This window comes from Cygnus olor, chromosome 1 (assembly GCF_009769625.2).
Source record: "Cygnus olor isolate bCygOlo1 chromosome 1, bCygOlo1.pri.v2, whole genome shotgun sequence".
NCBI classification, from domain to species: Eukaryota; Metazoa; Chordata; class Aves; order Anseriformes; family Anatidae; genus Cygnus; species Cygnus olor.
Genome location: NC_049169.1, coordinates 110,810,936 through 110,823,071, shown reverse-complemented (window position 1 = coordinate 110,823,071; position 12,136 = coordinate 110,810,936). Strand labels below are relative to the sequence as shown.

General features: G+C 52.2%; 1 protein-coding gene across 6 annotated transcripts in view; it reads left to right on the top strand.

The window, feature by feature from the left end:
- Nucleotides 1-846: 846 nt before the first annotated feature.
- TIAM1 (TIAM Rac1 associated GEF 1) overlaps nucleotides 847-12,136 on the top strand; it is a 176,693-nt gene continuing 165,403 nt past the window's right edge. For 2 of the 6 annotated variants that reach the window (XM_040576809.1, XM_040576789.1), the window contains exon 1: nucleotides 847-1,083. The gene's annotated coding sequence lies outside the window, so the exon portion shown is untranslated. The remainder of the gene's footprint in view (nucleotides 1,084-12,136) is intronic. The other 4 variants (XM_040576799.1, XM_040576778.1, XM_040576841.1 and 1 more) reach the window with 3 other exon arrangements.

Below are 12,136 nucleotides of genomic sequence, written 5' to 3'. Positions count from 1 at the left end.
CTTTGTGCTCAATCATTGGGGGATTTCTCCTAAAAATCAATGCTGGGGAAGGGCCTGCATTTAATCTTGCTGGTTAAGTGGCTTGACTACAGTGCCCAGTGTGGTAATGCCATTTAATTCCTAACATTAATCAACGTCTTGACAAAGAAAACTGATAGTTTGTGTTTGGATTTTGCAAGCAACATTACAATTAGGGAGATTTTGATTATTCTTTTTAAAGGGAGGGTCAATATTTGGATGTGAAAGCAAATACTTTATTTGACAGAGATGCGAGCGTTGGTGAGGACTGACTTGGATTTCCCCATCGCCACGTTCAAAGCGGGGAGGCGCTTCCACCTCGAAATGCTTTATTACAGGCGTGCTTGGCAAGGTTCGTGGCACATTTCAACACGTGTTTGTTCATGAGGGCACTTAGGACATACTCTGGGGGCCGAGGGCTGAGGCGTGAGGCGCTGACAGGGGCGGGCGCCGCGAGGGCTCCCCTCAGGGCGGGCCGGGCGCGAGCCCCGCAGCGCGGGAAGCTCGAGGCGGCCTCGCACCCCCCGCCCTCAGCCAATCCCACCGCGCGCGCGAACTTCGCCCCCCCCCCTCCCCTCCGCTCCCCGCGCGCGCCGCGTGTGCCGTTGTGCCACACCATCCCCAGTCCGAACGCCGCGCTGCTGGCCGCCTCCTCCTCCCATTGGCCCGCCGGGCCGCGATTGATCGCCGCCGCGGCCAATGGGAGACCCGTCTCCATGGCGCCCGTCGGCACCGCCCCCCTCGCGGCGCTGGCGGCCGCAACATGGCAGCGGCGCCTCCCGGCGGCGGCTCCGCGCTCTGAGCGCTCCGGGGCCGGGCCGAGGCGGGGCAGCGGCGGCGGCCGTGAGGGGCCCCACGGGCCTGGGAGCCGCCGCCAGCACCGCGACGGCCCCGCCGCTGCCGGCCGTGGCTGTGAGGGGAGCCCGGCGGCGGCGGCCGCCCCGCTTTTGTCCGCCGGGAGCGGGGCCTGGGGGGGGCGTGAGGCGACCCCGGCCCCCTCAGTCCGTCCGTCCGTCCGTCCGTCAGCGCCTCTCCGTCTGTCCGGCCGTGCGCAGCTGCCGCCAGGTGAGCCCCGCGGGTGGGTGGGAGAGCCCTGGGGGCTGCTGCCCTTCCAGGCTGCGCAGCGGCGCCAGGGAGGTGCGGTGGGGGCTTGGGTCCGCTGTCCTGGTGATGGGAGGGCAGCGGGGACAGCCGGTGTCCCAGGGCAGTGCTGCCCCCAGGGAGGAAAAGCCATTTTCCTAACGGGCAGCTAAATGACCTGAAGCGTTTTCATAGAGGCTCTCCCAAATGAGGGCTCCCTGTTATCGGTGTTGTTGCCTTGATGACCAATCTACGCTTTCCAGTACACTACAGGCAATATTTTGGAGGCCTTAAGCAAGTGGGGTGCTCAGCATCAGTTTAGCGGTCAATGACTTTGAGATCTCTCCCTCCTTAAGCTCACATAGAGCTCACTCTAATTTGCCATAAAAGAAACAAATACTGCCATCTCAAATGGCCCTTCTGGCTTCTCTAGCTGTTCTAGGCTGCAGTAGGTTTCTGTGAGTCCAGCTCGGCATCTCTTCGGTGGTTCACCTGGCCTTGCTTGGGAGGTGGCGGTGGCTTTCTGTCAGAGGTACGCATGCAGGGTGGTCATTCGTGGCCAGGAGCATCGGAAGGGACTCGATCAAACGACCAATTAACGCACAGTTTAAAGGACCTCTGCGTGCCACAGGGGGGAACCTGTTTGGTGCTGGAGCTCTCCCTTTCTCCAAGTTCTCGTGCCGTAGTGAGGTGTGTGGTATAAATAGAAATGCTAGGGGTTTTAGCCGCTGAATTCAAAGTTACGGTTTCCACAGCAACCGGCACTCAGGCCATTTACTACGTATGTAATATTTTCCTTTTTTTTTTTTTCTTTTAATCTGGCTTCTTGTGCTGTGTCAAATCCTCTTCCACGAGCATCCAGTGCTCGTTCCTCCTACTCCTCTTCTGAGCATCTCCCTCCACTCCCTTTCACCAATTGCCCTCTTGCTCCGCTGCCAGCTCCAGCCTTCCTCCCGTCTCCTCCAGAACCAGCCGCTGGCGGAGCCGTGCACCGTGTCCCACTCGTCCACCGTGTTCGCTCATCCTCCGAGCCCTCCGTTTGCTTCCAGCTTCCACAAACGCAGGAAGAAGCAGCCGCGCTTTGAACCCCTGGCATATCCTGGAAGCAACCGCGTGTGTTTCCATCTCTCCCTTATCTGAAGGGCTGTTGTTGTGACAGTAGGTCCGCACGGCTTTTGAGGCATGAAGGAAATGCAGCCGGAGAGCTGCGCTGAGGGCTACGGGACGTATTGCCACCTAGGGAGGACCAGGATGCAGCGCTCATGGCTAAAAGTCCCTGTCACGTGAGCGTGAGGAGCTGCTAACGTGTATAGCCAGCAGGTTGATGTATATACGTGGTGGTGTCCGAGCTGCAGTTTCCAGAGCAACTGGAGGTTTGCGTCTACGAAGGCTGTTAACTAAAACATGGAACATCACGTCCAATTTTCCTTTCTTAAATCCTGTGGTTTTTAGCTACTGCTAGCAAAGCAGCTGGGCTTACCTATCTGAGAATACGTGTAAAAACCTTCTATGACCAAGCAGATCTTCTTCAGGTGTGTGCTTCTGGGATGAGAACAAGAATAGGAAATTTCAGCCCCCAAAGTAATTATCCTTAGAGTTACAGCATAAGGCTTAAAAAAGGGGGGGTAGGGGGAGAGAATGGAAGTGCTTTTTTTTAATCTCATCTGTATTTATAAAAAGTACTAATGGCAAAAGTGCAGTTGGGCAAGAATGAGTAAAAAGGCTGATGCAGGCTGAAACCAAGCGTCAAGTGAAGGGTTACTGTGGCTGGAGAGTCGATCCTAAGAAGAAGGGGACTCGGGATCCCCTGGAGGTGGGAGCAGTTGGGCAGACCGTGGTGCTGGAGACCGTTTAATATACGCATTATCTCTTTGGCTGCTGCTCCGTGTGAAACTGGATCCCTCGTGCAGTTTCACAGATGGTTTTGCTCTGAGCAGTCATGCCAAGGACCTTCAGCGTCAAAACAGGTCACTTTCCCATTGTAACTCGGGTCGAGCCGATGTTACTTTCGAAAAAGTTGATGCATCTGCGTTGTGGGTTTTCTCCTTGCCCTGCGGAGAACGTTGTCAGTAACAGGCATGTCGTTCCCTTATAAACTGCTCGACTGGACAGCCAGATTGGTGTGGGCAACGATGCCGTAAAGTGGTTTGTAGGCTACCTGGGAATCTGAGGCAGGAGGCTTTAAGCGTTGGCTTGAGTAAAAAGGAATTGCAAAGAGAACGTCCCAGGGGTCTTCCTTGCTATTTTTGTTAGTAGCCTTCCAGCTCAATATTTTTCTTTATGTGTTTTATATATATACATATAATGTTCCATTGATGTTGCCGCCTGTAATAGCATTGTCAGCAGCCTGTGGTTTTTGCTTAACAAAATGGAGGAATGATTCTTCTCCTGCGAGGAGGTTTTTAAATGAAACTTAAACCCAAACCTTTGTGATCTTTGGTACGCTGCCCAGATTATAGAAGCAACGTGATTGAAGCAGCAGCTGGTAATGGCTTGAAGTAAATTGAAATACCTTGAACTTCTTACCGGGTCTCCTTTCCAGAGGTGGGGAGCTCGTTTTCGATGTAATCAGCCCAATCTTTGCGATACTGTGCAGGCTGAGGAAGGGCTTTAGATCGTTTGCCTAGGAGCAGGCTGTTGTCAGTGGCTGCTGCCCCCCACCTCCACGGCTGGCAGCGCTGCCTGCCGGGTGGTAAAGCAGAGAGAGACAGTAACAAACCAGGAGAAGGGCTCGGTTTTCATGGGAATAACCACCTATTTCTTTCCTTGGGTGCTCAGAGACTGCCTGTGTGTGCCGTGCTATCAACTTAATTGGCTGTGTCTTTGCAAATAAAGGTACTGGTGCTGGGGTTCAGCGTTGTGTGGTAAATGCATCCGTCTTGGCGTCAGGGCATCCGGTTTTACCTTTCACCAGCCTGCAATATAAGTACACTTTTTTCTGAACTCCTCCATTAACGTCAGTGGATAAAGCCAAGTCTGAGCAAGCGAGCATCCGCGAGCTGGAACGAGATGCCCAATCCATTAACCTCAGCCTTGTTTTAGGAACCTCTTCCCTTAGAGGAGTGGGCAGGGAGCGAGGGGCGGAGGGAAGGCGGCGTGCTCGTGAGGATGGACCTGGTGCGTCACCGCAGCTGCTTGGTCTGCCTGGGGACCAGCAGCTTTAGCTCCTGAGCAGTGTCTTCTGGGGTAAGTACTGCAGGGAGCCATCTCACCAGGCTGCGGGGTCGCTCCCACCCTGTGTATCTTCCGCCTGGGAGGTCTCCTGGCAGCTGTGGCCTGGAGAGGAGAGACAGGAGGAGAAAGGCAAGATCAAAGAGGGAAGGCAAAGGGGTTATGTCTGCTGGCAGGTGATGAGGAGAGATGGTCTGGTCCAGAGCACTGGATGTCACACATACTCACGTAAGCGTAGGTCGTGAAGAATGCAGCAAACTTCTGTATTTTGAATTTTGCAGACCAGGCCGCAATAAAATGCATATTTGGTACTCATTATGTCTTTAAGCAAAAGGGGTTTTTCTTGATTTGTTTTTTAAAACCTTTGGCCGTAGTTACCGTCTGCATCGGAGAACTCCGTACTGCTTCATATTATTCAGCATGTCTTTATGTTTAATTGTTTTTCCCTTTCATATGTTCTGTTCCGAAGGTTAGTACAGTTTTCCTCTTCGTGGATAAATAATTTAAACACCTGAACTGATTACATGCATACATCCGAGCCCAGAGCAGTCACGACTGTTTTTTGCTTCAGAAAGACTGGCTTTTCTGAAGAAGATTCAAAGCGGCTGAAAATAGCTTCATCAGAGAAACATCGAGCAGCACTTTAAAATTATTACTCTCATGCCACGGATGCTGGCAGCGCGCATCTGCCATCCTGTTTGCGCCATTTCGCCGAGCGATCGCTGCCTCATTGACAGCTCGCTTGCTCTGGCCAAGCGTGCCCCTTCCTGAAGGGCAGGGCCCTCCTTCCCTTCGCAGAACGGGGACAAAGACCTGGCTGCAAAGAGGTCCGGGCTGTGCAGTCAGGTTGCCGATGGCAGGGCTCGTGGAAAGCCCTCACGCTGGTGGGGGCAGATTTGCCCTTCAATGGGGAACGGGGGGCTGCGGCAGCGTTTCCTGCTGTCAGGGGAAAGGCCTTTCCCTTCTCTCTTTGTTCTAAAGTGTATTTTCAGAGAGGAACTGCTCTCCTGCTCTCCCCAGGTAAAACCACACGGGCTCCACAGCCTCCTTGGGAGATCTGCAACCCGAACCAACTACCGAAGGAAAGAAGTCTTTTTCCTGTCTCATCCTGCATCCTCTTCAGTCAGTGCTTTGCTGTTTAATCTCAGCCTGGCTGACGATAGCACTCTTGGATGACTGGAGTTTCCTCTCCTTTTGTTGCTTTTTAAAAAAAAAAAAGTATTCTTAGGAACTACCTTTGTAGAGCAACTGCATATCTCTAGGCTAAAGCTAAACCACAGCTGGAAAACATCTCTCATCTCTCACTCAAAACTTCGTATATCTGAAGATTTAAAACCTCATGCCAGAGAGCCGTGGCCTAATAGTTTGTCCACGGCTTCCTGCTTTATCAGCATTACTCTGCAAGAACACGAATACCTTGATCCCCTTTATCTCGTCCCTCTTTACACACAGAGAGAAAACTTGTGATGTTGTTACAGAAATTCTACCTTCATGTTTTGACTTTTTTTCCCCCCCAGCGTTCTTGTACAGTAGCCTGTGTGGCCCCTCTGGATTTGCAATCACATTATCCCCCTGCCTGGCTGTCTGCCCTCCCTGGTAAGTGACGCACCGCCAAGCACCAGGCTTTCAGCAGGTGGGAGCAGTTTCTGCTTGGACCCAGTTGCTGCGTGTCTGTCAGGCCCATCCGTTATTGTAGCAGCAACATTTTCCTTGTTTTGGATGATCTCCTGCCTTAGTCCATCACACTTGGTTCCCTTTGTTCTTCTAGAAAGTCGGGTGATCTGCATCTTGCCGCTTGGGTTGCGCCAGCTCCTGCCATCTCTTTGCTTTCTGCTTATCAGCAGCATGTCTCAAAGCCTGCAGAGTACTGCTTACTAGCTGCACACCAAGTTCCTGGAGAGTTTTGGTTCTCTTTGATGTTTTTATTAGTAAGACCTTAATTCGTGCCCTACCTGTGTTTTTTTCCGTGTTGGCATAACTCTCATGATGCCTCCGTTTGGTGCTTGTTCCTTCATCGTGGACCTGCCCTAGTGTTTGGGTGGGTGTCTCGGTGGCACAATGTCAGAGGCGCTTTCAAAATTGCTACGTGTGTGACAGGTAATCTGGAGAACCTTAGCCAAAAAAACAAACAAGCAAACCCACAGATAGGGCTGTTTTGGTTTATTTTCCCCTTAATACGATGCACCTTTACCGTCATGCTTTTAAGAGGGGACTGTTTTTTGTTCCGGAGGATTTGATGTCTGCTGTGCAACAAGGTGGAGTGCTGTTACGGTGACAGAGCCGCATGACAGCGATACTTGACTTGTTCCAACCCAAGAACAAAATAAAGGTTAAGCATCTTCCCTGCAGAGGCTTGGGTTCCCCGCAGTATTAGCCAAGACCAAGTGAGAGGGAGGGGAGAAAAGGCAGCAAAGCGGTGCAGGAAGTGCACAAAGTGGACGACTAGAGAGGCGTTTTGAGGTGAGGCTGTTGGGTTCCCACCGTGTAACTAACTCAGCTTGAGACGTCCTTGGCTGCAGAAGGCTTGAGCTTAGCTGCAGCTCCACGATAAAGCCAAAGAGCCCTCCCGGAGGCTGAGGGGCGCTGGCACCCCCCTTGCCCCTGGCCACGGGGTGCTCAGAGGCGCACGGACCCGTGGAGGCAGCGTGGGTCCCAGCTGTGCTTTGCAGAGCTGCTTTGGCAGCACTTTCTGCACGGCTCTGACCGGGAAGAAAGACCGTCTGCATTAAGTCACTTCTTTTGTGAAGCTATTTGTCTTGTTTGTCTTGCAGACAGTAATGGACCTGTGTTTAGAAAAGAGGAAAAAGAATTAAGTCCTGTTAGCAGGGGAGGGGGATGTTGAGGTATAATGTGGTTATGTGGAGTGTAGGGAGAAAAACCTCTGAAGATTCATCACGTGGTGGTGAGAAAACCTGTTGCACTCCTACAGCGGGGGATGACAAATGTGGCTCCTGTTTACTCTGTGCTATCTGGATGGCATGTGTTAAAAATGTGCGTGATAAATGTACGTGCTGCATCTATGAGAAAGGTGAACCTAAATCCTGCTAGGCTCGCTTGTTACTGGCAAAATACGTTTCCTCGCTTGGTCAGCGTTGTCTCCTGGGAAAGTCGGACCAGTCGTATTAATTTAATGGCAAGACTGCTAATGAAGTCAATGGGTTGGGGATTTCACCCCGTGATTCAGAGAAAACTTTGTTTATTCTGTCGCTAGCGGCTGTGCGGTTATAAAAACGTGATTGCTTTGTGCTCTCGCTCTGCAAAAGGGTAATGAATAAGGAAACTTGAGCTGACACAGTTACTTGCCAAAATAATTAAGTGCAGAGCTAAATGAATATAAAAAGACCAGGCAAGTATCTGGAAAAAAAATCTTTTTTTGTTTTTTTGAGGCTTGCTGAGGTGTGAAGCTTCCTCTGTGAAAGTAAGGTGAGCAATTAGTGTTAATTGATTTGGTGCTTAATATCAGTTGGGAAGAACTTGTCGAGGATTAATGTGGGGAAATATATGCAATTTCAGGAGAAATTGATTGTATTTCATCTTTTCTGCGTGTAGCGTTCCCTCCAAGTGCTAATGAAAGTTCAATAACTAATGAACAAAACGTTTCATTAAGCACGCATTAAGCCTGGAACGGTCACCTAGTGCCTCTTTGGGGTACCCTCTCCTTGCTGGCCCCCTCCTTTGGGGCATGCACTCTTCATTTCTGTTTGTTTGTTTGAAAGGGTGTCGGCGAAGATACGGCTTCTGTGTCCACTCCTGTGTCTCCCTTTGGAGAACATTTGGCGTGGCGAGGCTGTGCTTTGTGTTTTGCCTTTGGTAGCAATTCCTGCCGCCTGCAGTTGTGGCTTCCAGTTGGGAACAAAGCTGTGTTGTGTGTCTAGTGAGTAATAATTGTTGACAGTCGATAATGCTGGGGACCTCTCGTTGTGGGATCCGAGTTACACCAACTGCTTCTGAACTCGTCAGTTATACGTTTGTAATTTTAGCTTCAGGGCTTGCCGTGCTGGAATATTCTCTTTTTCCTCTGGTAATAAACCTAAAAAATACAAATACTGGTGTTAAAGGTCTTTCCCAAATGTGCCAAGCGAGGCGCAGAGCTGAAGTGTTGGCAGCACTTCCTGAAGTCCCATCCTTACCCGTGCCAGCTCTCCGACCTTCCTGGTACCACCTCGTTATTGCATCCCGTGATGCCTTGCTATTCCCCTTCTGCTGCTGGTGGTGGCTTTTGGGGACCAGCGTGGCCAGGATCTAGCCCGGGTGGATCTTTGGTCGGGTGCCCTCTGGCTGCTGCTGTCTGCCTCCAGTGGGACCACAGCTGCAGGACGAGGAGGGTTGAGGTCTAATCGCCAGCAAAGGTTTGCTTCGCTGCTGCCCTGAGCTTTGTTGTTTCAGCTCGTTGCACAACTGGTGGCGTTTTCTTGAAATGGCTGCAACTGCTGGGTAGTAGCTTGTGTTTGGTGTGCGTGCATTGTGAGGGCTGCTGGGGAGAAGCTTTATGTTTTGTTTAATTTTATTTTTTTGCATTACGATGCCTTGAAATTCATTAGAATTCATTAGGGGTTTCTGGTGCCTTGCCATACGAGCAGAAAGGCGCAAGCCTCATGCCAAATACTGTGGCATAAGGGATGTCGTGTCCTTGTGAGCATGTCACAGGGCGTATGAGACAGCATCCTCCACTACAGCCGTTCCCAAGTGCTGATTTCTCCTTTCTTGCTAAATTTCTGATGGTCTGCGCCAGATTTTGTGATGACTGCGTGCATTTCTCTGCAGATAATGTGAGCTGGAAATTTGGCAGCAGCATCGTTACGGATCATACATCCGGTGTGTAGGTTATGTGCGGGGCTTGCCACGGGCCGAGAAAGGCCTGAGGCAGGAGAGAAGCAGATTGTACTGCTGGGCTTCAGCCGTCTTCCTTGCCCCTACAAGCAGTCGCCCTTCGAAGGGGAAGCGTGGGACAAGTCCCCAGCCGAGGATTTGTAGGTGCCCTGAGCTTGTGGGAAGAAGCTGAGTGTGTAGGGGGGGGGGAAAAAAACACTTGGTAAATGTTTATGAAGTGTTATGGCCTCAGATGAAGATAAACTGCCTGCTGGGTTACTGGGGAAACTCAATCTCTCTTCTGTTTTTGTTTGCTGCCGGGAGGCAGTAACGCTGCCTCGCGTGTAAGTGTGCCTGGCCCGCGGCAGCTGTGGAAAAGCGGAGGGACTGAAGGACAACGTCCAGCGAGGGGATGCAGGAAAGCTGCCACCAGAGCCCTCTGGTGAAAAGGGCCCCTGAGCAAGTGCAGTTACCAACACGTGGTGTGTGTGGTAGGTGAGTTTCTTGGAAGTTGTAGCTGTGTAATACACAAATAAGGTCTTCTGAAATGATGAGAGCATCCCCAGCCGTACCTTGGTTTCCATCTTCGTTAAATTAGAAAACGAGCCCTGTTTTTAACAAAGCAGCCCTTGTTAACACAAGGCCATGAACGTGGGTGCCCTTGAAATAAGCCAGGAAAAAGCCATGCCTGTTGGGGTATCGCTTTGAAGCTGTATGAGAAGGGATTGTACCTGGTACAGGCATCCTCCAGCATTTCCTCCGGGGTTTCTTTTCAAGGGGCCCAGGCTGCAGGCGGCTGTGCTGGCTCCGGGGACGAGGCAGCAGAAGGTGCGATGCACCCTTCAGCCAAACCACGTGAGCAACGTTGCTGCAGTGCTGGCCCTTGCTCATGGTTTGCTTCTGGGTTTGTACCTGTTTTTCTTGCCTGTTTGTCTTCAAAAGTAAAAATACTTGAAAAAAACCCAACTCTGGTCTGGTAAACAGCACTCTAAGTATAGACTCCCTCTTCTCGGTCTGGGAAAAGAGAGCAGTTTGGGGGCTTGTGCATTTGCTTGCCTCGATGGCAGACTGAAAGCCAGCGACTGGCTTAGCTTGGGGATCGTGCATGTTGTCCCCTTCCCTCACCTTTTCTTCCCGTTGGGGCATGGGCTCTGGCCTGAACTCCTGCCTCTCTCATTGATGGGGCGTGAAAGTCTGAGGGAATAGCAAGGAGGCGTCTGCAGAGTGTGAGGAAATGGGGGGAAGCGCTTGTATGTTAGGCCAACAGAGCGTAGATCTACTTGCTGCCTGGGTTTTGTTTTTTGTTTTTTTTTAACTGACCGCCCAGAGATGCTTCCCACTTCTTTCCCTTTCTGGAAAAGAAGAAAAAAAGAACTGCTCAGAAGAGCCCCCCCAGGGTATGACAGGTAAGCTGTCTGCATTTTTGTGGTGGGGAGAGGTCTTTCCCCAGCCCCACATACCTCTCTGTCTGTTCCCCATCTGATGCGTGGTGCCTCCTGCCTTTATTAGAAAGAACTGAGCTGACAGTCCCAAGAAACCTGTAGCAGGGGGACAGGACTGTGGCTGGGGGCCCAAAATGCTGGAGGGCTTCTCCCATCCCCCCTGGTTCTGCATGAGGCAGGCACGGATCGCTGCTGGAAGGAAAAGCAAGTCCTCAGCAAGTGCTCTTCCTCCTGCCCCGTGCACAAACCCCCTGCGAGGTGAGCTTGTGCCTTCACTTATTCACTGCTGAGCTGCTGCTGCGGTTCTGGCCCTGGCCCCTCTGGTTCGTTGCTTAATCTGGACTGTTAGACGTGAAGTACGGGCTCGTCTGCGTGATATCTGCTCTCTCCGTGGCTAGGATTGTCCCATTCAAATGGAGCAGCCCTACAAGTTTAATCACATCTTTGTCAGCACTTTGCCTGTTGGCTCGTTTTGTCCTGAAGTGGGAGTAGGAGAGGCAGCTGAAGAGGTGACTGCACCTTGTTCTTAAAAACAAAGCGCTCAGCTTGGCGCAGCTCTGGAAGCAATTTTTTTCTGCACGGGACCCAAATCTTCTTGAAATGTGGGATGGAGGGGAAGGGAAAGGGTACTTGGGGGTGCCGTGTTCCCCACCTTGTGCTGGAGGGGTGGGAGGATGTCCTGGGGCATGGGTCTTGCCCGACTTGTCTGCTCCATCCCGGAGTGGAGGGGAGAAAAAGAGGGTGACACTGGAGCAGTGAGCCAGCAGCAGAAGAGACCGTTTCTCTAGGATGATTTGTGCCCTGCTGGCATGCTGTGAGGGCCGGCAGCGTTAGCAACAGCCCAGTTTTGCTGCTGGTAGAGAGAGCCCTCGGACTCCCTGCCAGCTGAAATCCTGAGCAAGGTCCCTGGAGGAGGTGGGGGCACCCCGACGGCGGGATAGGGACCGGCAGCGCAGGAAATGCCTCGGAGAGCTGCCTGCTGCAGATGCTCAAGGTCTCCCGAGTCAGTGAATGACGAAGCCACGGTCCTCAGGGCAGTAATGCGTCCCTCCTCCTGATGGACAGGAGAGAGGGGAGCTCTCGCGGTGCCTCGGCACGTGCAAAAGGGAGCGAGCAGCAGAAGACTGCAAGTATCTCGGGCTGGGGATCCTGCTCAGGGTGGCTCAGGGCTGTGGTCCGACAAAAGGGGCAGCTCCTCGGCCTTGGGCTCGATGCTCTGGTGTCTGCAGCGTCAGAGGACGCACCAGCGCTGGCCCTAGTAAACGCTGCTCCCTTAGATCTGCCCGGATCCTTGCTGATAGGGGGTGTGCAGCTTCTTGCCTTGTGCCACCTCTGCTCCAGCACCCATATTCGCACACGGGCTGCCACAGGAGGGAGGCACCTGCTTATCCCACTGTCCTCTGGGCCCTCGGAAACCTTGGCTTTTGGGGCTAGAAAGCCTCCTGCTGGGTGTCAGCTCCTCTCTCGACCAGGGAGGGCTCGTTCAAAGTGTTATTTTATTGTTTTTTTCAGCATCCAGCTGCAAACATGGGGCGTCTGGTGGTGCTGTTGCTGGGTGGGCATCTTCTGGAGGCATCTGTGTTATGCAACCCTATTTATACATGGAGATGATTTTC